The following is a 24114-nucleotide window of genomic DNA, read 5'->3' as shown; positions in this document are numbered from 1 at the left end:
CCCTTAATGCCAGCGTCAATTTGTCTACTTGTTTCAATTGCCCATCCTCTCCATTTGCTCTAAACCGGGGATGAGCTCAAACGTGTGACTTTCTGTAGCCTTGGGGCATCATCAGTGCCTAACTGTATTTCTATATGAGGAAGGAGCATGGGTGAGTGAGTGAAAGAGAGTCTTCATCCTCTTTTACATCTCTCTGGGGACAGCAACAGACTGAGGGCAGAGATCAGAGGATCAATGCATGATTGCAGGCTGAGGTTACTCCAATGCCATGGCTGAAGTGTGTGTATGTGTGTGAGAGAAGGGGGCGGCGGGGAATGATTCGATTTCACTATAGTAGTGTTGTTTAAATGGCAGGATGGAGAGCAAGTAGAGTCAGTAACAACTCAAATAAGGCATGAGAGGCAGAGAGGAGCCGAGATGGGTGAAATGTAGCTCTTTCCCGTGGCACTGCCGAGACCCATACTGGTGAGGATAATGGGGAAATGGGCGACCGTTCTTTTCAGTACAGACCCAAAGTTATTTCAGTAATGACTTACCTACTTTGGCTATGGATGCCATAACGCTACGCTAGGTCAGGGGACTCCTGGGTATTACAGGCTTCTGTTCCAGCCCACACCTGATTCAACTAGTCAAGGACCAGACCTGATGCATAGCCAATGGGCTTACTCAGGAGGGTGCAACTTTACAAAATGATAATAAGCAAAGATGTATGCTACATTCTGTGATGTGCCAGTGCAATACTATTATGTTAAGCAACAAAAACACGGAGGGTTAATCATTGAAATATGATAATATTATGTACACATCCTGTATACAGCAGCGTATCACTTTGACCTGGCAGGCTTCCCATCCTCTGCACATATTATAATCTACGTGTCACAACACATGTATGAAATGTATCCAGACAGGTATCATTCAAATAACTCACACTCGTCTCAAGCATTAAGGTTTCACATGTTCATTCCCAGGCTGTTAATTCACACTTGGCAGTCTTGAGGAACATGTTTTGGCTGCGGGCAAATTTGGACGTCCACTATACTATAGCTTCCCTCGTATCATCATTGCTGGGGAGGGGAAAAACATAAACATACCCACTTACTTTACTTCTACATTACAAAGCACTAATAATTCAATAATTGACCCACCTACTTCTAGAGAACAAAGCATCCATGGAGTCGTGAGGTGGATTCCATTTCAATTTCCAAGTCCTTCTAGCTCAGGTTGTTGCATTGAAGACTTTGCATTTTCAAATGGAAATACACTCTATGCTCTTTGGATTACGGACATTGGGGAGGAATCACATTGCATCTGGAGGCGAAGTCCAAACAATCCACACAAAGCAGGAATGTTTTGCTCTCCTACCCAGACAAAAAGGGGAGCACACAGTCCCATCCGAGGGAAGTCAGGAAGCTGGCCTAGACACGAGGCCCAGGAGACAAGTCTATGTCTCTGACTGAAGGAGGCAGAGCAGAGAGGAGGGCTCACATTCAACCTCCTGTCTCATACCCTCTCAGCTTGCCAGGCTGAATGCAACTCTCTGGTTATGTCAGAGCTCTTGGGTGTGTGTGTGTGTTTATATGAGAGTGTCTGTTTGGTGTTTATATGAGAGAGCGAATGTGTATGAGAGAGCGAATGTGTATGAGAGAGCGAATGTGTACGATTTCTCTCTCTGTGTGTGTGTGTGTGTGTGTGTGTGTGTGTGTGTGTGTGTGTGTGTGTGTGTGTGTGTGTGTGTGTGTGTGTGTGTGTGTGTGTGTGTGTGTGTGTGTGTGTGTGTGTGTGTGTGTGTGTGTGTGTGTGTGTGTGTGTGTGTGTGTGTGTGTGTGTGTGTGTGTGTGTGAGACACTCAACCACAGTCATTCACAAAATATGAAGAGCAGCCATGGGAGAAAGGTATTCAGGGATAATACAGTAACTAAAGGGAAGTTTCCCCACTGGCACAAACAAACAGTAACATCTGTGAAAAGAGAAGCAGAGGTACAAAGTGCTGCACAAACACAGCTGAGCAGAAAGCAGCCTTGGCTGCAACACACATGGCTGCTCTTTACAGTCTTCAGCAAACGGGCCCGAGACATATGGACAAGCACTTTGTTCTCTGTAAGGTATTAAGGCGAAGAGATAAATCACCAAAACAACAAGCATGGTGGCAAACAACTGTAGGGAAAAAAATGTAAACACTGGGAATTTCTAGGGTGTGATTTTTGTCCTGACCCATTGGATGGGTGTTTATTTTCTTGAGACACTAAGGTTTGTCATCAGAGGTGAGTACACTGCTCATTTCCTGAAGGCAGAGAGTGCAGGAATATTCTAGTGTCGTTCTACTATTCTAAAATATACTGTATCTTGGTTGTCTGCCCACACTTGTACTCCATGTAACACTTCACTATATAGCTAACGTAAGGCTAGAGGGAGAGACGCAGACACACATACACATATTACAGCACAGAGGAAGAGTGAACGGAGGCGACTTACAGTGTAATGAATCACACAGCAGCCATGGACTCCCAGCGGCTCCCAGCAGACGGTGGTCGGACCAACACTATCACTGCTGGAGTCTGTGAGGGAGCGAGGAAGAGGGACAGGGAATCAAATGGAGAAAGAGAAAGGGAGAAACAGAGGGGAAGAGGCAGAGAGAAAGAAGAAAAATAGATATTGCGAGAGATGGGGAGGTAGAGAGAGATAGGAGGGAGGGAGGACAAAGAGAGAGTGGGAAAGAGAGCGGGAGAGATCTATTGTTAATTTGCTTGCTTGAGATGATAACCATGTCACTCATTCAGACACACAGGGTGAGTGAACACAGATCAGAATACAGATGACATTATACACCTCCTACATGTATGCACACACCAGCGCCAATGGTCTCACCAGAGATGTTCGATCTGGTTCAATTCCGGGCTCTGGCTGGGCCACACAAGGACATTCAGAGACTTGTCCCGAAGCCACTCCTGTGTTGTCTTGGCAGTGTGCTTAGGGTCGTTGTCCTGTTGGAAGGTGAACCTTCGCCCCAGTCTGAGGTCCTGAGTGCTCTGGAGCAGGTTTTCATCAAGGCTTTCTCTGTAAGTCGGGGCTCCCGAGTGGCGCAACGGTCTAAGGCACTGCATCGCACTACGGACCCTAGTTTGATCCCGGGCTGTATCACAACCGGCCGTGATCGGGAGTCCCATAGGGTGGCACAGAATTGGCCCAGCGCCGTCCGGGTTAAGGGATGGTTTGGCCAGGGGGGCTTTACTGGGCTCATCATGCTCTTGCAACTCCTTGTGGCGGACCGGGCACCTGCAGGCTGACCTCGGTCGTCAGGTGAAAGGGGTTTCCTCCGACACATTGATGCGGCTCGCTTCCAGGTTAAGCGGGAGGGTGTTAAGAAGCAATTTTGGCAGGTCATGCTTTGGAGGGCGAATGACTCAAGCTTCGCCTCCCGAAACATTTGGGGAGTTGCAGCAATGACACAAGATCGAAATAGTTTCCCTAAATCTTGACTAGTCTCCCAGTCCCTGCCGTTGAAAGGCATCACTAGAGGATAATGCTGCCACCACCACGTTTGACCATAGGGATGGTGACAAGTTTCCTCTAGACGTGACGCTTGGCATTCAGGCGAAAGTGTTCAATCTTGGTTTCTCATGGTCAGAGTCCTTTAGGTGCCTTTTGACAAACTCCAAGCAGGCTGTCATTTGCCTTTTACTGAGGAGTGGTTTCCTTCTGGCTACTCTACCATGAAGGCCTGATGGTTGGAGTGCTGCATAGATGGTTGTCCTTCTTGAAGGTTCTCCCATCTCCACTGAGGAACTCTAGAGCTCTGTCAGACTGACCATTGGGTTCTTGGTCACCTCCCTAACCAAGACACTTCTCCCCCGATTGCTCAGTTTGGACAGGCAGCCAGCTCCAGGAAGAGTCTTGGTGGTTCCAAACTTCTTCCATTTAAGAATGATGGAGGCCACTGTGTTGGGGACATTCAATGCTGCAGAAATGTTTTGGTACCCTTCCCCAAATCTGTGCCTCGACACAATCCTGTCTCGGAGCTCTACGGAAAATTCCTTCAACCTCATGGCTTGGTTTTTGCTCTGACATGCACTGTCAACTGTGGGACCATAGACAGGCAGGTGCCTTTCCAAATCATGTCCAATAAATTGAATTTACCACAGGTGGACTCCAATCAAGTTGTAGAAACATCAAGGATTTTCAATGGAAACAGGATGCAGCGAAGCTCAATTTCGAGTCTCATTGTAGAGGGTGTGAATACTTTTGTAAATAAGGTATCTGTTTTCACATTGTCATTGAGGTATTGTGTGCAGATTGATGAGGAAAAAAATGTAATTTAATCAATTTTAGAATAAGGCTGTAACGTAACAAAATATGGAACAAGTCAATGGGTCTGAACACACATATATATATATATAGCTTTGGATATGTGGGTGTAATGCACTATAAAGGAAAGAGAAAAGTCCTTTTCAGCGGAGAGTTCTTTCTTTCTCATAAAAGTAGTAGAGTGGGAAGGTTAGGAGCCGTAGGCAGAGCAGCATTAGCATAACATCACCAGTTTGGAATTGTGTGTGTGTGTGTGTGTGTGTCCTTGCAGGCGTGTGGATGTGTTTAACTATTCTTGTGGGGACCAGAAGTCCCAACGAACAAACATTTGATGAACTGGGGACATTTTGTTAGTCCTCACGAGGTCAAATGCTATTTCTAAGGGGTTTAGGATTAAAGTTAGAATTAGTGTTAGGGTTAGAATTACATTAAGGGTTCGTTTTAGGGTTAGGTTTATGGGTTAAGATTAAGGTTAGGGTTAGGGTAAGAGTACGGGTTATTTCGGTTTGGGATTGGGGGAAAATAGGATTTTGAATGGGACTGAAATGTGTGTCCCCACAAAGAATGTGTGTGTATGTGCATTATGCATGTGCCTGCTTGTGTGTGTGATGATGTTTATTGGTTGTGGGCTGACTGCAGAGAGCCCTTTCTAAAGTGTTAGCAGGCTGATTTATGTGGACAGACAGCTAGGGGACCCCCGTTGGCCATGAACCTACAGGTGAGGCCTGCTGGGATTTCAGAGACTGGCCACAAAAAGGCAGCGTACTGAAAAGAAGGAGGCGGAGAGACCGTTTTAGAAGCTACGATAGAAGAGTTTTGATGTTTAGCAACAAAAACTGATGCGCGCGCAACTATGGCGCAAAACAGACAGTTGGCTTAGATTGTTGACAACATGTCAACTATATTTAGTCTCCAAAGTTTATTGAAAACACATACATTTGCACAATGTGCACTTCTTGTCTCTCAAAATACATCGCTACAGTTGTTGGTTAGCTAGCTAGTGAATTTTAGCCATGTTAGCAAAACTAGACATAGTATAAAGAACAAGTTACATCGTCCACCTACGATTCCCCACATGGCTGGTTCTTGTCATTGTTGCTAGCCATCTGGCCATCCAGAATCACAACACCACACAGCCTTCTGCCCCATTGAAGTGTGTGCATCGTTTTCGTAACGTTGTCAGCTAATCCATCTTTAAGGCCTATAAACAATGATAAAACTTTTATCAATATTTCAGGTAAAGATCAAGACTCACTAACTGTGGATTTAGGTTGAAGCGCCCCGTTAACGTTCCAATTGCTGCTGTAAAGCCGAACACGTTACGAGGAAAAATAACCTGTGGGAATTCTTAAGCCTTGGGCCAAAGAGATTTGTCCATATCTTGCCCGGAGTTTGTTGTTATTATTATTTTTAACCCCCCAATTTTGTGGTATCCAATTGGTAGGTACAGTCTTGTCCTATCACTGCAACTCCCGCACGGACTCGGGAGAAGCGAAGGTCGAGAGCCGTGCGTCCTCTGAAACACAATCCAACCAAGCCACATTGCTTCTTGACACAATGCCCATTTAACCCAGAAGTCAGCCACACCCATGTGTCAGAGGAAACACAGTACATCTGGCAACCGTGTCAGCATGCACTGCCGGCGAGATGGGACAAGGACAACCCTGCCGGCCAAACCCTCCCCTAACCCGGACGACGCTGGGCCAGTTGTGCGCCGCCCCATGGGTCTCGTGGTCGGCTGCGACAGAGCCTGGAGTCGAACCAAGAATCTCTAGTGGCACAGCGATGCAGTGCCTTAGACCACTGCGTCACTCAGGAGGCCCTATCTTGCCCTGAGTTGACGAGTAATCACAAAAAAATCTAAATTGAATGGGAAATTCCAATGAAGACCACGTACCATATCACTCACTCCCCAAGTCATACATAGCTTCATTACCAAAAGCTCCAAACAAAGGTCAGCCTACATGCTGAGTTGACTCAAAAAATATGACTCAGAGTTCACTCAGTTAACTGAAGGACGGGTCAGACACTACCACACCAGTGTTGGAGCTGTGATGAAAAGTTTAGCGCCAGAATGTAGGTACGATCTCCCTCAGTTTTTTATGCTCCCAAATTTTCCCAAAACTCTTAAAGATATGCTCTGAATTAGGATTCAAATATGTCTGCAGAAATAATTGGGCGTCAGCTATGACATGACACTTTGACTTAAAAAAAATATAGGTTTTGGTTATTGAATGGCGCCGGAAGGGATGGCTACTGTTTTATGGGCTTCTAAGCAATTGTGCTATTTTGTGTTTTTCTTGATTGTTTGTAACTTATTTTGCACATAATGTTGATGCTACAGTCTCTTATGACCGAAAAGAGCTTCTGGATATCTGAACTGCGATTACTCACCTCGAACTAGACAAAGATTTTTTTCTTTAATGAGTCGGACACGAAGGATATGTTGCTCCCAGACAAGGCCCAAATATCCGTAATTCGCATGAAGAAAATAAGGAAATACAGAAGGCGGAGAGTAGGGTGCTTGTGAGAATTTGTTGCCTCTACAATCTGTTTGATTAGCCAACGTGCAATCACTGGAGAATAAACTGGATGATCTCCATTTGAGATTATCCTACCAACTGGACATTAACAACTGCAATAACTTATGTTTCACAGAGTCGTGGCTGAACAACGGCACGGATAATATACAGTTGGCTGGGTTTTCTGTGCATTATCACGACAGAAGTTTACATACACTAAGTTGACTGTGCCTTTAAACAGCTTGGAAAATTCCAGAAAATTATGTCATGGCTTTAGAAGCTTCTGATAGGCTATTGACATCATTTAAGTCAATTGTAGGTGTACCTGTGGATGTATTTCAAGGCCTACCTTCAAACTCAGTGCCTCTTGCTTGACATCATGGGAAAATCAAAAGAAATCAGCCAAGACCTCAGAAAAACAATTGTAGACCTCCACAAGTCTAGTTCATCCTTGGGAGCAATTTCCAAATGCCTGAAGGTACCACATTCATCTGTACAAACAATAGTATGCATGTATAAACACCATGGGACCACGCAGCCATCGCACAGCTCAGGAAGGAGACTCGTTCAGTCTCCTAGAGATGAACGTATTTTGGTGTGAAAAGTGCAAATCAATCCCAGAACAACAGCAAAGGACCTTGTGAAGATGCTGGAGAACACAGGTACAAAAGTATCTATATCCACAGTAAAACGAGTCCTATATCGACATAACCTGAAAGGCCGCTCAGCAAGGAACAAGCCACTGCTCCAAAATCGCCATAAAAAAAACAGACTACGATTTGCAACTGCACATGGGGACAAACTCATACTTTTTGGAGAAATGTCCTCTGTCTGAGGACAAAAATATAACTTTTTGGCCATAATGACCATCGTTATGTTTGGAGGAAAAAGGGGGATGCTTGCAAGCCGATACCAAAGTCAAGGTATTGGAGTGGCCATCACAAAGCCCTAACCTCAATCATATGGAATATTTGTGGGCAGAACTGAAAAAGCCTGTGGGAAACAAGGAGGACTACAAACCTGACTCAGTTACCCCAGCTCTGTCAGGAGGAATGGGCCAAAATTCACCCAACTTATTGTGGGAAGCTAGTGGAAGGCTACCTGAAACGATTGACCGAAGTTAAACACTATGCTACCAAATACACAAATAGTATGTAAACTTCTGACCCACTGGGAATGTGATGAAAGAAATACAAGCTGAAATAAATAATTCTGACATTTCACATTCTTAAAATAAAACACACACACACACACACACACACACACACACACACACACACACACACACACACACACACACACACACACACACACACACACACACACACACACACACACACACACACACACACACACACACACACACACACACAGTATACCGTAATGTTGGAGCTAGAAACATAAGCACTTCACTGAACCTGCGATAAAATATGAAATGGGTAAAACAATGTTGTGGACAGTAAAGTGACCAGTGGTCAATGACTATGTACATAGGGCCTCTAAGGTACAGTGTGGAGTAGCCAGCTAGTAACAATGCAGTATACCTAACAACAGCTAGTAACATGTGCACGCCGAGGAGCTTGAAGCTATCACCCTCTCCAGTCGATGTAGATGGGGGGTGTGATCTTCTTGTCTTCTGAAGTCCACAATTTGCTCCTTTGTTTTGTTGATGTTGTGGGAGAGGTTATTTTCCTGGTATTACTCCGCAAGGGCCCTCACCACCTCCCTGTAGGATGTCTCATCGATGTTGGTAATCAGGCTTACCACTGTTGTCGTCAGCAAACTTGATGATTGAGTTAGAGACGTGTGTGGCTACGCCCTCATGGGTGAACAGGGAGTACAGGAGGGGGTTAAGCACCCAACCTTGTGGGAACCCCCATGTTGAGGATCAGCGTGGCGGAGGTGTTGCCTTCACCACCTGGGGTTGGCCTGTCAGGAAGTCCAAGACCCAATTGCACAGGGTAGGGTTCAGACCCAGGGCCCCAAGCTTAGTGATGCGCTTGGATAGCATTATGGTGTTGAAGGCTGAACTGTAGTCAATAAAAAGCATACTTACATAAGTATTCCTCTTGTCCAGACGAGATAGGGCAGTGGGCAGTGTGCATTGCGATGGCGATTGCAACATCCGTGAATCTGTTGGGGTGGTATGCAAATTCGTATGGGTCTAGGGTGTTTGGTACAGTGGACGTGATATAATCCTTAAATAGCCTCACAAAGCACTTCACGATGACAGAAGAGAGTGTTATGGGGCGATAGTCATTTAGTTAAATTACCTTTGCTTTCTTGGGTATAAGTGGGCTCAACAGACTGGGATAGGGAGAGACTGAATATGTCCGTAAACCTGCTCTGAGGACGCGGCTTGGGATGCTGTCTGGGCCGGCAGCCTCGCGAGGGTTAACATGTTTAAATGTTTTACTCGCGTCGGCCACGGAGAATGAGAGCTCACAGTCCTCGTAATCGGCAGAGGCCCGTGCCAGCAGCTCTTGTGTTTTCCTCAAAGCAGACTAAGGTGGCGTTTAAGCTTGTCCGGCGTTGTCTGCACTTTGGCTGGCTTTCCCTTTATAGTTTGTGATTTGTCCCTGTACTGTCGTTTTGCCTCTTTGATTGCCTTCCGGAGGGCAAAGCTCGTCTGTTTGCACACGTCCATGTTCCCAGCCAGTGATGACAACTTAGCAATTTTGTTGCTAGATTTAGCAACTTTTCAGACTACCCTGGCAACTTTTTTTCCCCCAAACAGCACCTAGCAACAAATGTAGCTACTTTTACAAATTTATTTGGAACTTTTGCCACCTTTAAAAAGTGACTCAAATGCTAAAATGCACGCATTTTCCGTCTAAATGACACAAAACCAATTTTCTCTGTCACACACTCAGTCACAACACACACTCAGTCACAACACAGCATTTTCCTTAGATGTCCTTTATTAAGTCCCCAGCTACAATGAATGTGGCCTTAGGACATGCGGTTTACAGTTTGCAGAGTCCAGGGGGGCACCTCACATATTCCTGCTAATGGTTCCTTTTACATGGAAATGCCGAACTGTGAAATGTAATGTTGATTACAGAATAGGAATTGCCCATGGCTTTGCAGCATGAAAGCCACTGATCTGTTTATGAAAAGGTTGCGCTCTAGAGGTTCTGGCTCTCTTGAAAACCCAAACAAAGTCAAACTTAAAGACAATGCAAACATGCAAATTTATTGAAGCAAGTTGTCCGTGTGGGGTTAGGTTGGTATCAATTAGCGCTACAAGGAGATGTTGTCTTACAAGTTAGCGAATCGTCTCACCTGAGCGACACATCAAGTGTCATCAAGTGCACTAAGTAGTGAATAGGGTGCCATTTGGAATGCTACCCTAGATGTTTCTCACTCTCGTTAACAGGACTGGGAGAGAGGCTAACCATGTCACCACGTGGTAAGTTCAGATCCATCACACGAGACAAAGCAGTGCTAGGCCAACAGAGGAGGGACATGAGAGAGGGATAAGGAGGATGGAGCCGCATGGTTAACACAGTAACATATTGCAACCTTGGATGGGATTACATAATGGCAAGCAACAACTCATTTACAAAGCCACTACAAGAGACCATATGATAAGTGTGGGTTCGATCCCCGGGACCACCCATACGTAGAATGTATGCACGCATGACTGTAAGTCGCTTTGGATAAAAGCGTCTGCTAAATGGCATATATTATATATCATATATATTATTATTATTATATTATTATTATTATATATTATTATAGACCATATGATAAGTGTGTAACACATTGATTTAGACTACATATAGAATCCTTCAAATGCTTACTGTACATCAGTAGTCTTAGGTTATAGCACCGCAGTTGTTGACATCAGTCTAAATTAGCATTATTTATAAATGATCCAGATGTGTAGTCTTTTGGAGGACTGAAGCACAACAATTAAGCCCACTGAAATAGACTAAATGATGAGAAAATTACATGTTACTTAAATTACTGTGCAATCAATAGCTCCAAAACCTGGTCAACGCATAATGGAGTTGATCACATCAATGGGTTCTATTGTGAAAACTGTGTAGGCCTTTCAGTGTCTGTCCTCAGATTGCCTTTTTGGTAATGCTCCTACGAAACACCCTTCCCTTTACTGTGGAATGTTTCGTCATCGGTCTTTTCCTCTCCCATAACATATCACCATAACAACCATGCACGTTCCGAAGTGGAAACAAGCGCCAGCCAAAAGGCACTGACTATATCTCGCGTGTCAAGCTTTAACCAAATGATAGAAAAGTCCACAGATGGGCACATTTATAGTGTACAGTGTGTGTGGGTTTTAGATATGTGGTCAGTCCTTGTTTCAAGTCAAGGGATTGCCACCCACAGTCCTTTTGGTAGCTCCAACAGCAAGGGTGTGAAACAGCAGGGAGATGGTGCCAATTATGTGTGTGTCTGTCTGTGTGGTCAGTCTGGGTGTTTAATGGCAGAGGAATAGAAAAGTGTAGTTGCAGTGAAACCCTTCAGTGATTGTCCACAGTGTGGGTGGCCCTGGGTGTTATTTAACACTCCCACAGACTGGCAGACAGCTTAGTGTTTCTCTTAGCTGGAAAGCTGTTGGAAAGCGACTCAATATCAAAGTCAATCTACACTTCATTTCAGCTATAGTGGAACTGTCATCAACTACACAGGAGCAGGAGTGAGTTGTAAAAAGATGTGGACATGCTTTTGGCCAAACAAATGTGATTACAGTCAAAAAAAAAATACTCAATTGTGTAAGATAAGAGGTTGTCTGGTTAATCGTTGTGGCTTGTTTTGGTTGTTTTCAGGGTCATGATGGTTTGTGGGGACATTAATACTTCTGAGGACTGCAAGTGGGTCAATATCCAGGGTTTGCTCATAGAGACCCGTAGAGCCAATGGCAATTTGAATCACACCATATTCCCCCTTGAATTTTCTTTCTTCATAATTAATCAACTCTGCAAAAAAAATAAACCTCCTCTCACTGCCAACTGCCTTTATTTTCAGAAAACTTAACATGTGTAAATATTTGTATGAACATAAGATTCAACGACTGAGACATACACTGAAAAAAAGTTCCACAGACACGTGACTAACGGAAATGGAATAAGTTGTCCCTGAGCAAAGGGGGGTCAAAATCAAAAGTAACAGTCAGTATCTTGTGTGGCCACCAGCTGCATTAAGTACTGCAGTGCATCTCCTCCTCATGGAATGCACCAGATTTGACAGTTCTTGCTGTGAGATGTTACCCCACTCTTCCACCAAGGCACCTGCAAGTTCCCATACATTTCTGGGGAGAATGGCCCTAGCCCTCACCCTCCGATCCAACAGGTCCCAGACGTGCTCAATGGGCATGAGATGCGGGCTCTTCGCTGGTCATGGCAGAACACTGACATTACTGTCTTGCAGGAAATCACACCGAGAACGAGCAGTATGGCTGGTAGCATTGTCATGCTGGAGGGTCATGTCAGGATGAGCCTGCAGGAAGGGTACCACATGAGGGAGGAGGATGTCTTCCCTGTAAAGCACAGCGTTGAGATTGCCTACAATGACAACAAGCTCAGTCCGATGATGCTGTGACACACCGCCCCAGACCATGACTGACCCTCCACCTCCAAATTGATCCCGCTCCAGAGTACAGGCCTCAGTGTAACGCTTATTCCTTCGACGATGAACGCAAATCCGACCATCACCCCTGGTGAGACAAAACCACGACTCGTCAGTGCAGAGCATTTTTTGCCAGGCCTGTCTGGTCCAGCGACGGTGGGTTAGTGCCCATAGACAACGTTGTTGCCGGTGATATCTGGTGAGGACCTGCCTTACAACAGGCATACAAGCCCTCAGTCCAGCCTCTGTCAGCCTATTGCGGACAGTCTGAGCACTGACGGAGGGATTGTGCGTTCCTGATGTAACTCAGGCAGTTGTTGTTGCCATCCTGTACCTGTCCCGCAGGTGTGATGTTCAGATGTACCGATCCTATGCAGGTGTTGTTACACGTGGTCTGCCACTGCGAGGACAATCAGGTGTCCGTTTTGTCTCCCTGTAGCGCGGTCTCAGGAATCTCACAGTATGGACATGGCAATTTATTGCCCTGACCACATCTGCAGTCCTCATGCCTAACACGCTGACCAGAACGGACACGTCGAGGGTGCGAGAGTCGCAAAATAAATGTAGAAATCCATGTTATTCAATTATTGCACTCACACTGCTCACACGCGCCAACAACCATCTGCGATGCCAAGGGCATCAGTGCTCAAATAGAAGTAATTCCTATTTCTGATGCAGATTGGGCTGAAAGTCCTGCCTCTCCCATCTCCTCATTGGTTTATAGAAGCAGACACCCATGTGCCATTTCCTCATTGGTTATACCTACGTGGGTGATTGAAAGAATGTTTTGCCGGATGTCGTGGTAAAAGTGTAGATGCCAATAACCATATAAGTTCAAAGGTGAAAAGGCCTGGAAGGAGGAGAGATGACTAGAAACGATTCGGTTGGCCGTTTTATGTGTGGATTAATTGTCAGAATAGAAGACCTTGTGCATTTCAGGTAAAATAACAACTCAATGTTTATATCCCAGGACAAATGATCTAGCAACAGCAAGCTAGCTAAATATTACAAATTAGATAGCAAGTGCAAGCTAACTAGCTAAATTGCCATATATGTTTAATGCTTTTCGACCTGTTACCAAATTAATGTCATTAGGTCAGAGTTTTTGATATTTTAACCTGCATGTCGTGATCGCGTTTGGTGTTGGGGGACAAAATAAATGTATGCACGATGGCGCACGCACACAGCCGGTTTGGGTTCCGTGTAAGGCACGTTCACTCAGATGAGCAGTGACCATGGACATCTTTCTTTTGGTGTTTTTCAGAGTCAGTAGAAAGGCCTCTTTAGTGTCCTAAGTTGTCATAACTGTGACCTTAATTGCCTACCGTCTGTAAGCTGTTAGTGTCTTAATGACCGTTCCACAGATGCATGTTCATTAATTGTTTATGGTTCATTGAACAAGCATGGGAAACAGTATTTAAACACTTTACAATGAAGATCTGTGAAGTTATTTGAATTTTTACAAATTATCTCTGATAGACAGGGTCCTGAAAAAGGGATGTTTATTTTTTTGCTAAGTTTACCTTGTAATAAATAACACACAAACTGCCTCTGCAGCTAATGTTTTTTTTTTTTTTTTTTTGCATAGGCAAATTTATTTTTGCAACACACTCACTCATCACAAATTGTTATAAAGCTAGTTACAGTGCCTCCTAAACACATGTCAATCATTGGGGAACTAGGGTAGGCTATTAGCTGATCATTGAATTAAATCTGCTCGTTAAAATTGCACCAACACAAAAAATAAGTTTGCGCTTCATTTCGTGACTGCTCAGCTGTGCTTGGTGGCGCTCGAACAAAGCCAAGAGAGACTACCAACTCAAGATAATACCAATCCATGGGATTTCATTCAACCGGATGCTGAAAAACCCTAACAAATGAATCATCTCCCCCGATACGGCCGGCTTTCAGCTATAATCTTGCTCCAGGCAACATTCTCTCCCTCCCTGCCTTTTGAAGCATAGACAGTTCCAATCTCCTGAGAAAATCCCTTTATCATACCAGGAGTTCAGTTTGCAGGTTCAATCAATTGTATGTTAGAGTTGAGAGGGCCCAGCAATGGTCGCTAAAATAAGATAAAACCATTAGTCGCTTTGGATAAAAGTGTCTGCTAAATGGCACATAATATTCTGATATATATTACGCTGCATCCAAGATAAAATTTTATAAAAATCATAATGCATATACTGGTTCCAAAAGGTGCTGAACACAAAGCGCAGTAAAAATCAGGAAATTATGAACTATCCCCACTCAAACATATTTTTTATTTGGGTCATCAACAATCATGTTCATTATTCAAATGAGCAACCATGTTCTACTATTTAATCAACAAAAGCACAACAAGGGTGTCGTTGTGTTCATATGTAATCGTGTGTAGTCACCAAAACAGAGCAACACCGTGACTAAGACATACCCGCTGCTCCCGAACGTGAACAAGCTCCTCGTTAACTTGCCAGTCAGCGTGTTCAAAGCCCTACATCCTGTCTAATAACAGAGCACCCCTGGTGTCGAAAGTCCCCTTGCAACTTCACGCACACACTTCATACACAAGACCGAATGTGTCAGTGACGCTGCACACTCCCTCCCCCTCTCACGCAGTCTTTATCCGTCTGTCTGTTTCTGTCTATCAGTCGGTCTGTGTCTATATCGGTCCATCAGTTTGTCTGCCGCTTAAGTCGTTATGCCAAAACCCACTGGCAAAGCGAGCTGCCACCAGCAACAGTTGCCTAAAGCATGCATAGAGAGGAACATTTGAGATAAAAACAAAACAAATAGGAGAGCCCAACTTACGGAGCGATTCTTTGAATCCGATCGGCGCCTGGGCAGGGGGAAGAGCCACATGACAAATGCATTCAAACGAGGAGCGAGCTGGCGAAGGAGGGATAACGCGTGAGAGAGCAAAACAGGGGGATAGAGAGAGAGTGCAGGGGATAAAGTGAGGGAGAGCGATCCAAATGGAAAGGAAAAGGGAGTGGGAGAGAGGGAGAGCACTGGACTTGGCCTCTCCCCTCACTCTTTAGCGGCACCCATACAGGCTCAGCCCCCTGTCTGTCTGTCTGTCACCCGATCCGCCACATCAATAATGTAGTCACGGCTAAGAGCCCATTACAGACAGACTCCACATAGAGAAGAACAGGAGTACGTACACAGTGAGAGACCCAGGAGAGAGAGACCGGGTGGGGGAGGGGGGCGCAGGGGAAGGTGAGAGATTGACAAAAAAAGGCAAAGGAGAATATGAATCGGAGATAAGAGGAGTGTCAGAGAGAGGGGGGAAGTAACAACAAAAAGGGGCGTCAAATCAAGAGGGAGTCAGGAAAACGAGAAAACGGCATATTCCAAAGAGCGAACGATCTGACCCACAGGGAGCGTGACTTCCCAGGGAGGCATATCATCTTATCCATGCCTCCTAATCAAGCACTTTGCGGGGCCTGAGCCCAACAGCTGTCCACTGCTTAGTGTGAGCTGGGTTGCCATGTTCGCAGTTTTCCAGGGAATGTTGCTACATTAAAAACGATGTCGGGGGTGTACATGTATTGGTCGCGAGTGTTTGGGCAATTTCTTAAAAATCTATATTTCACAGTGACCTGCTGCTGACTATCATCCAATGAGGCAGGCTGTTTCTGAGTGTGTCTGTGAGTGGTAGCGAAGGGGTGTGTTTGTTCAGATGAGCGGAATCACGTGACGAGCGAGAGCAGTACGCGCACACGTCGTGACAACTTTTTTAAAATCAGTTGTAGGTAGGCTATATTAATTGTCATTATGGGGACTCCTATTTCCAACGCCTTTTCCATAAAACATGCATCAAGAAATAAAGGTGACAAATCACAGGAAAATGACTTTAGGTGCTCTTCAGACCACTGGATAAATTTGCTCAGAGGTGGTTTAAATTGCATTATAATGTTGACTTTGCAAAGGAAAAACTATATCACGCGAAGTGTTTTACATGCTGACCACATCGCTCTGTCGCAAAATAAATGTACACATACATGTTATTCAATCATTGCACCCACACTGCTCTCCCACGCCAATGAGGTCTGCGTAGCCAGACACTAAAATAGAACTTGGTTCTATTTATGAAACTTCATGCGCTGCAAGTCCCACCTCTCCCATCTCTTCGTTGGGTTTTAGGAGCATATACCCACGTTGGTGATTGAAAGATGAACTGAAGTTCACACTCCAGTCCAGTTGGTGGTGGTAATGCACCTTAAAGTTGGTTGCCAACTGCTATATATTGTCCAAAGAAGAAGCCTGAAGGAGGAGAGATTACTAGAAACAAACTCGGTTGACCCTTTTATCTGTGGATTAACTGTCGGAGTAGAGGACCTTGTGCATTTCAGGTAAAATTACAACCCAATGTTTAAAACCCAGGACAAATTAGTTAGCAACAACAAGCTAGCTAGCTAAATTGCCATACATTTTTAAAGCTTTTCGACCTGTCCCCAAATGAATGTAGTTGGTTCAGAGTTCCTTTTGATATTTCAACCTGCTTGTCCTGATGGCGTCTGGTGTGGATGGACAAAATCAACATGAGCGGTCTGGTCAGCATGTTTACGCATGCTCAGTTTTTGGGTGTTGAGCGCTGCGAGAGTGGACATTTGAAATGGAAGTTATGGAACTCCCTCGCATGCTTCTGTTATCGGGAAAAGTCGTCAATGAAACTGACAAATTTGCATCTGTTGGCCGTCAATTAGCCTGTTATTTTCTATTACTATGTAGGCTATTTTAGGCAACAATTTTATACAATAAATACACTACATTACCAAAAGTATGTGGACATTGATTGTGGAACATCTCTTTCCAAAATCATGGGCATTAATATGAAGTTAGTCCCCCCCTTTACAGCTTCTACTCTGTTAATCATATTTTTCCTATCAGGTTACAATTTTCAACTTTTCTAATGGGATCAAAGTCATCTTCATGCTATTACACATGTAGCCAAGCTCTCTTCCAAGTCTCAATCCAAATGTGTCCTGATTGGCTAGGTAGGTGTGAGAGCAGTACCACAGGGAACAGAGCTGGGAAGGAACAAGCCAGCTGTGGGTTTCCAAAAATGGAATCCAAGAAATGTATCCAATCTGTTTGCGCAGTCGACGTTTCAATGGAAATGCATGGACCCATTCCAACATGAGCTACGAGGAAAACAATGTTGTCTGCCATGCTTATGAACTGTGACCACCATATTTGATACATAGTTCTTGAACATACTTTTCCGTAAGCGTCACATGTACAGAAATGGCAGACAATAGTTTTTACTAGCTAGCATCGCTCAAACATTGCAACAATTAAGCTCGTTCTGTTTGGCTTCCACAGCTACTGTAACATTTCCTGATTGCCTCCCTAATTACAGTACGCACACGCTCTGTTTTATAGAGTCAATGTTTGGCTACAAGACTTTAGTCGTAAAGAGTTCTCAGACTGCAATATGCCCACTTTATTTGACTTTGTGTTTACCGCCACATGAATTTGAATAAGTCCCCCTGTGAAATAGTCCTCTTGCAAATGTTTTGTTTTATACTGTCAAGCATTATGGGACACTGTGTGTGTGTGCATGCGTATGTGCACCAACCCTATGAACAATAATCTAGCATCTCTTTACAGTGTTTAGTGTTAATGGCAAAGCACTACCTTGATTGGACAACATCAACCTCCTCATTGACCAACAATGGACTAAGAAGAGATGTATGAAGCAGATCATGGCCAAATGCGCTCAATACGGAAGGCCAGGGTCCAGTTTCAGAGTGACAGCATGACACCTCCTCTGAGGGGCAGTAGGTCCAAGGGCTTACAAGGACAACCTTTAGGGATGTAACGATTAACCGATATGCATTGTTTCCCGGTTCAAATGTTTAAAGCTGCAATATGTAACTTTTAGGGTGACTCGACAAAATTCAAATAGAAACGTGAGTTTCTCATTGAAAGCAAGTCTAAGAAGCAGTAGATATGTTCTATGTGCACTATTTCTATGCTTCCCATTTTTAAGTTGTTTTTGCATCTTTTACTTTCGGGTTTGTACACCAGCGTCAAAAATACTAAATGTTTGATTATTTAAAATATATTTCACAGCGGTTTAGATGATACATTTACATTTAAGTCATTTAGCAGACGCTCTTATCCAGAGCGACTTACAAATACAATGATTCTCTACAATGTACATGTAATGGCGCCAGAGGGGACGGCTGACGTATTATGGGCTGTTAACCAACCATGCTATTTTGTTCGTTTTTGTTCAGGTTGTTTAACTTATTTTGTACATAATGTTGCTGCTACCGTCTCTTATGACCAAAAACAGCTTCTGGACATCAGAACAGTGATTACCCACCTTGAACTGGACAAATCATTTTTATTTAATGAGTCGGACGAGAGGGATTTACTCCAGACACCCGAACAGGCCCTCATCCCCATCATTCACAAGAGAAAAATACGGAGATATCGCAGAAGGAGATTGGGGTGCCTTGTATGGATCCGGCGACGAGTGGCTAATCTGCCTTTGGTATCGGTAGTATTGGCCATCGTACAATCGCTGGATAATAAAGTGGACAAACTACAAGCACATAGGTATATCCTACCAACGGGACATTAAAAACTGTAATATATTTTGATTCACCGAGTCGTGGCTGAACGACTACATGAATAACATACATTGTGTAACCTGCCAGCTGTATCAGCAGGATAGAACAACAGCCTCTGGTAGGACAAGGGGTGGTGGTATATGTACAGTGCCATGCGAAAGTATTCGGCCCCCTTGAACTTTGCGGCCTTTTGCCACATTTCAGGCTTCAAACAAAGATATAAAACTGTATTTTTTTGTGAAGAATCAACAACAAGTGGGACACAATCATGAAGTGGAACGACATTTATTGGATATTTCAAACTTTTTGAACAAATCAAAAACTGAAAAATTGGGCGTGCAAAATTATTCAGCCCCTTTACTTTCAGTGCAGCAAACTCTCCAGAAGTTCAGTGAGGATCTCTGAATGATCCAATGTTGACTTAAATGACTAATGATGATAAATACAATCCACCTGTGTTTAATCAAGTCTCCGTATAAATGCACCTGCACTGTGATAGTCTCAGAGGTCCGTTAAAAGCGCAGAGAGCATCATGAAGAACAAGGAACACACCAGGCAGGTCCGAGATACTGTTGTGAAAAAGTTTAAAGCCGGATTTGGATACAAAGATTTCCCAAGATTTAAACATCCCAAGGAGCACTGTGCAAGTGATAATATTGAAATGGAAGGAGTATCAGACCACTGCAAATCTACCAAGACCTGGCCGTCCCTCTAAACTTTCAGCTCATACAAGGAGAAGACTGATCAGATGCAGCCAAGAGGCCCATGATCACTCTGGATGAACTGCAGATATCTACAGCTGAGGTGGGAGACTCTGTCCATAGGACAACAATCAGTTGTATATTGCACAAATCAGGCCTTTATGGAAGAGTGGCAAGAAGAAAGCCATTTCTTAAAGATATCCATAAAAAGTGTCGTTTAAAGTTTGCCACAAGCCACCTGGGAGACACACCAAACATGTGGAAGAAGGTGCTCTGGTCAGATGAAACCAAAATTTAACTTTTTGGCAACAATGCAAAACGTTATGTTTGGCGTAAAAGCAACACAGCTCATCACCCTGAACACACCATCCCCAATGTCAAACATGGTGGTGGCAGCATCATGGTTTGGGCCTGCTTTTCCTCAGCAGGGACAGGGAAGATGGTTAAAATTGATGGGAAGATGGATGGAGCCAAATACAGGACCATTCTGGAAGAAAACCTGATGGAGTCAGCAAAAGACCTGAGACTGGGACGGAGATTTGTCTTCCAACAAGACAATGATCCAAAACACAAAGCAAAATATACAATGGAATGGTTCAAAAATAAACATATCCAGGTGTTAGAATGGCCAAGTCAAAGTCCAGACCTGAATCCAATCGAGAATCTGTGGAAAGAACTGAAAACTGCTGTTCACAAATGCTCTCCATCCAACCTCACTGAGCTCGAGCTGTTTTGCAAGGAGGAATGGGAAAAAATGCCAGTCTCTCGATGTGCAAAACTGATAGAGACATACCCCAAGCGACTTACAGCTGTAATCGCAGCAAAAGGTGGCGCTACAAAGTATTAACTTAATTAAGGGGGCTGAATAATTTTGCACGCCCAATTTTTCAGTTTTTGATTTGTTAAAAAAGTTTGAAATATCCAATAAATTTCGTTCCACTTAATAATATAATAATAATATAATAATATATGCCATTTAGCAGACGCTTTTATCCAAAGCGACTTACAGTCATGTGTGCATACATTCTACATATGGGTGGTCCCGGGGATCGAACCCACTACCCTGGCGTTACAAGCGCCATGCTCTACCAACTGAGCTACAGAAGGACTTCATGATTGTGTCCCACTTGTTGTTGATTCTTCACAAAAAATCCAGTTTTATATCTTTATGTTTGAAGCCTGAAATGTGGCAAAAGGTCGCAAAGTTCAAGGGGGCCGAATACTTTCGCAAGGCACTGTATATTTGCAAACAGCTGGTGCACGATATCTAAGGAGGTCTTGAGGTTTTGCTCGTCTGAGGTAGAGTATCTCATGATAAGCATGATTACCAAGAACAATGTGTAGTCTATTTACCACCACAAACCGATACTGGCACTAAGACACACACTCAATGGGCTGTATACGGCCATAAGCTGACTGTAAAACGCTCATCCAGAGGCGGCGCTCCTAGTGGGCGGGGAATTTAATGCAGGGAAACTTAAATCTAATTTCTACCAGCATGTTAAATGTGCGACCAGAGGGAAAAAAAACTCTAGACCACCTTTACTCCTCCAATGGCATTGAGGAGTACACCACATCAGTCACTGGCTTCATCAATAAGTGCATTGACGATGTCATCCCAACAGTGACTGTACATCCATACCCCAACCAGAAGCCATGGATTACAGACAACATCCACACTGAGCTAAAGGGTAGAGCTGCCGCTTTCAAGGAGCGGGATTCTAACCCGGAAAGAAATCCCGCTATGCCCTCCGATGAACCATCAAACAGGCAAAGCGTCAATACAGGACTAAGATTGAATCATGCTACACCAGGTCCGACTCTCATCAGATGTGTCAGGGCTTGCAAACTATTACAGACCCACTTCGGGGCAAATAGCACTGAAACATGCATGAGAGCATAGAGCTGATCTGGACAACTGTGTGATCACTCTCTCCATAGCTGACGTGAGTAAGACCTTTAAACACATCAACATTCACAAGGCCGCAGGGCCAGATTGATTACCAGGACGTGTACTCCGAGCATGCGCTGACCAACTGGCAAGTGTCTTCACTGACATTTTCAACCTATCCCTGTCTGAGTCTGTAATACCTACACGTTTCAAGCAGACCACCATAGTCCCTATGCTCAAGAATACTAATGTAATCTGCCGAAATGACTACCGACCAGTAGCACTCACATCTGTAGCCATGAAGTGCTTTGAAAGGCTGGTCATGGCTCACATTGACACCATTATCCCGGAAACCCTTGACCCACTCCAATTTGCATACCGCTCCAACAGATCCACAGATGATGCAATCTCTATTGCACTCCACACTGCCCTTTCACATCTGGACAAAAGGAACACCTATGTGACGATGCTATTTATTGACACTACAGCTCAGCGTTCAACACCATAGTGCCTTCCAAGCTCATCACTAAGCTAAGGACCCTGGGACTAAACACCTCCCTCTGCAACTGGATCCTGGACTTCCTGACGGGCCGCCCCCCAGGTGGTAAGGGTAGGCAACAACATATCTGCCATGCTGATCCGCAACACTGGGGCCCCTCAGGGGTGCGTGCTCAGTCCCCTCCTGTACTCCCTGTTCATTCATGACTGCATGGCCAGGCACGACTCCAACACCATCATTAAGTTTGCCGATGACACAACAGTAATAGGCCTGATCACAGACAACAACGAGACAGCTTATGGGGAGGAGGTCAGAGACTTGGCCGTGTGGTGCCAGGACAACAACCTCTCCCTCAACATGATCAAGACAAAGGAGATGATTGTGAACTACAGGAAAAGGAGGACTGAGCACATCCCCATTCTCATTTATGGGGCTGTAGTGGAACAGGTTTAGAGTTTCAAGTTCCTTGGTGTCCACATCACCAACAAACTAACATTGTCCAAGACAGTTGTGAAGAGGGCACAACAAAACCTATTCACCCGCAGGAGACTGAAAAGGTTTGGCATGAGTCCCCAGATCCTCAAAATGTTCTACAGCTGCACCATCGTGGTTGCATCACTGCTTGGTATGGCAACTGCTCAGCCTCCGACCGCAAGGCACTACAGAGAGAGTGCGTACGGCCCAGTACATCACTGGGGCCAAGCTCCCTGCCTTCCAGGACCTCTATACCAGGTGGTGTCAGTGGAAGGCCTGAAAAATTGTCATAGACTCCAGCCACCCGAGTCAGACTGTTCTCTCTGCTACCCGCACGGCAAGCGGTAGCGGAGATCCAAATATAGGTCCAAGAGGCTTCTAAACAGCTTCTACCCCCAAGCAGGAAGACTCCTGAACATCTAATCAAATGGCTACCCAGACTATTTGCATAGCCCCCTCCAACGCTGCTGCTACTCTCTGTTATTATCTATGCATAGCCACTTTAATAACTCTACCTACATGTACATATTACTTCGACTAACCGGTGCCCCCGCACATTGACTCTGTATCAGTACACCCTGTATATAGCCTCGCTATTGTTATTTTACTGCTGCTTTTTAATTATTTGTTACTTTTTTTTATTATTGTATTTTTCTTAACTGCATTGTTGGTTAAGGGCTTGTAAGCATTTCACAGGTCTAAACCTGTTGTATTTGGCGCATGTGACAAAACATGTGATTTAATACATTTCCTTTAGAAACTATTCATACCCCGTATTCCACATTTGTGTTACATTCTGATTTGAAAATGTATTAAAAATATATTTTTCTCCTCACCCATCTACATAAAATACCCCATAATGATAGTGAATACATGTTTTTTGAAATGTTGGTAAAATTAAATACAGAAATATCTCTTATATACAGTATATCACAAAAGTTAGTACACCTCTCACATTTAAAAAAACATATTTGAGTATATATTTTCATGTGACAACACTGAAGAAATGACACTTTGCTACAATGTAAAGTAGTGAGTGTACAGCTTGTATAACAGTGTAAATTTGCTGTCCCCTCAAAATAACTCAACACACAGCCATTAATGTCTAAACCGCTGGCAACAAAAGTGAGTCCACTCCTAAGTGAAAATGTCCAAATTGGGGCCCAATTAGCCATTTTCGCTCCCCGGTGTCATGTGACTCGTTCGTGTTACAAGGTCTCAGGTGCGAATGGGGAGCAGGTGTGTTAAATTTGGTGTCATCGCGCTCACACTCCCTCATACTGACTGGTCAATGGAAGTTCAACATGGCACCTCATGGCAAAGAACTCTCTGAGGATCTGAAAAAAAGAATTGTTGCTCTACATAAAGATGGCCTGGGCTATAAGAAGATTGCCAAGACCCTGAAACTGAGCTGCAGCACGGTGGACAAGACCATACAGTGGTTTAACTGGACAGGTTCCACTCAGAACAGGCCTGGCCATGGTCGACCAAAGAAGTTGAGTGCACGTGCTCAGCGTCATATCCAGAGGTTGTCTTTGGGAGATAGACGTATGAGTGCTGC

The 24114-nt window shown here is 44.3% G+C and overlaps 1 protein-coding gene across 3 annotated transcripts in view; it reads right to left on the bottom strand.

The window, feature by feature from the left end:
- Window positions 1-24114, bottom strand: part of peak1 (pseudopodium-enriched atypical kinase 1) — a 247211-nt gene that overhangs the window by 115709 nt on the left and 107388 nt on the right. For 2 of the 3 annotated variants that reach the window (XM_046357731.1, XM_046357736.1), the window contains one exon: window positions 2473-2555. The gene's annotated coding sequence lies outside the window, so the exon portion shown is untranslated. Of the gene's footprint in view, window positions 1-2472; window positions 2556-15209; window positions 15479-24114 lie in introns of those variants that run through there. The other variant, XM_046357742.1, reaches the window with a different exon arrangement.

The sequence above is a fragment of the Oncorhynchus gorbuscha genome, linkage group LG01, assembly GCF_021184085.1.
Source record: "Oncorhynchus gorbuscha isolate QuinsamMale2020 ecotype Even-year linkage group LG01, OgorEven_v1.0, whole genome shotgun sequence".
Taxonomy (NCBI): domain Eukaryota; kingdom Metazoa; phylum Chordata; class Actinopteri; order Salmoniformes; family Salmonidae; genus Oncorhynchus; species Oncorhynchus gorbuscha.
Note: the sequence above shows the minus strand (reverse complement) of the source record. Positions and strands in the feature narration are given on the sequence as shown.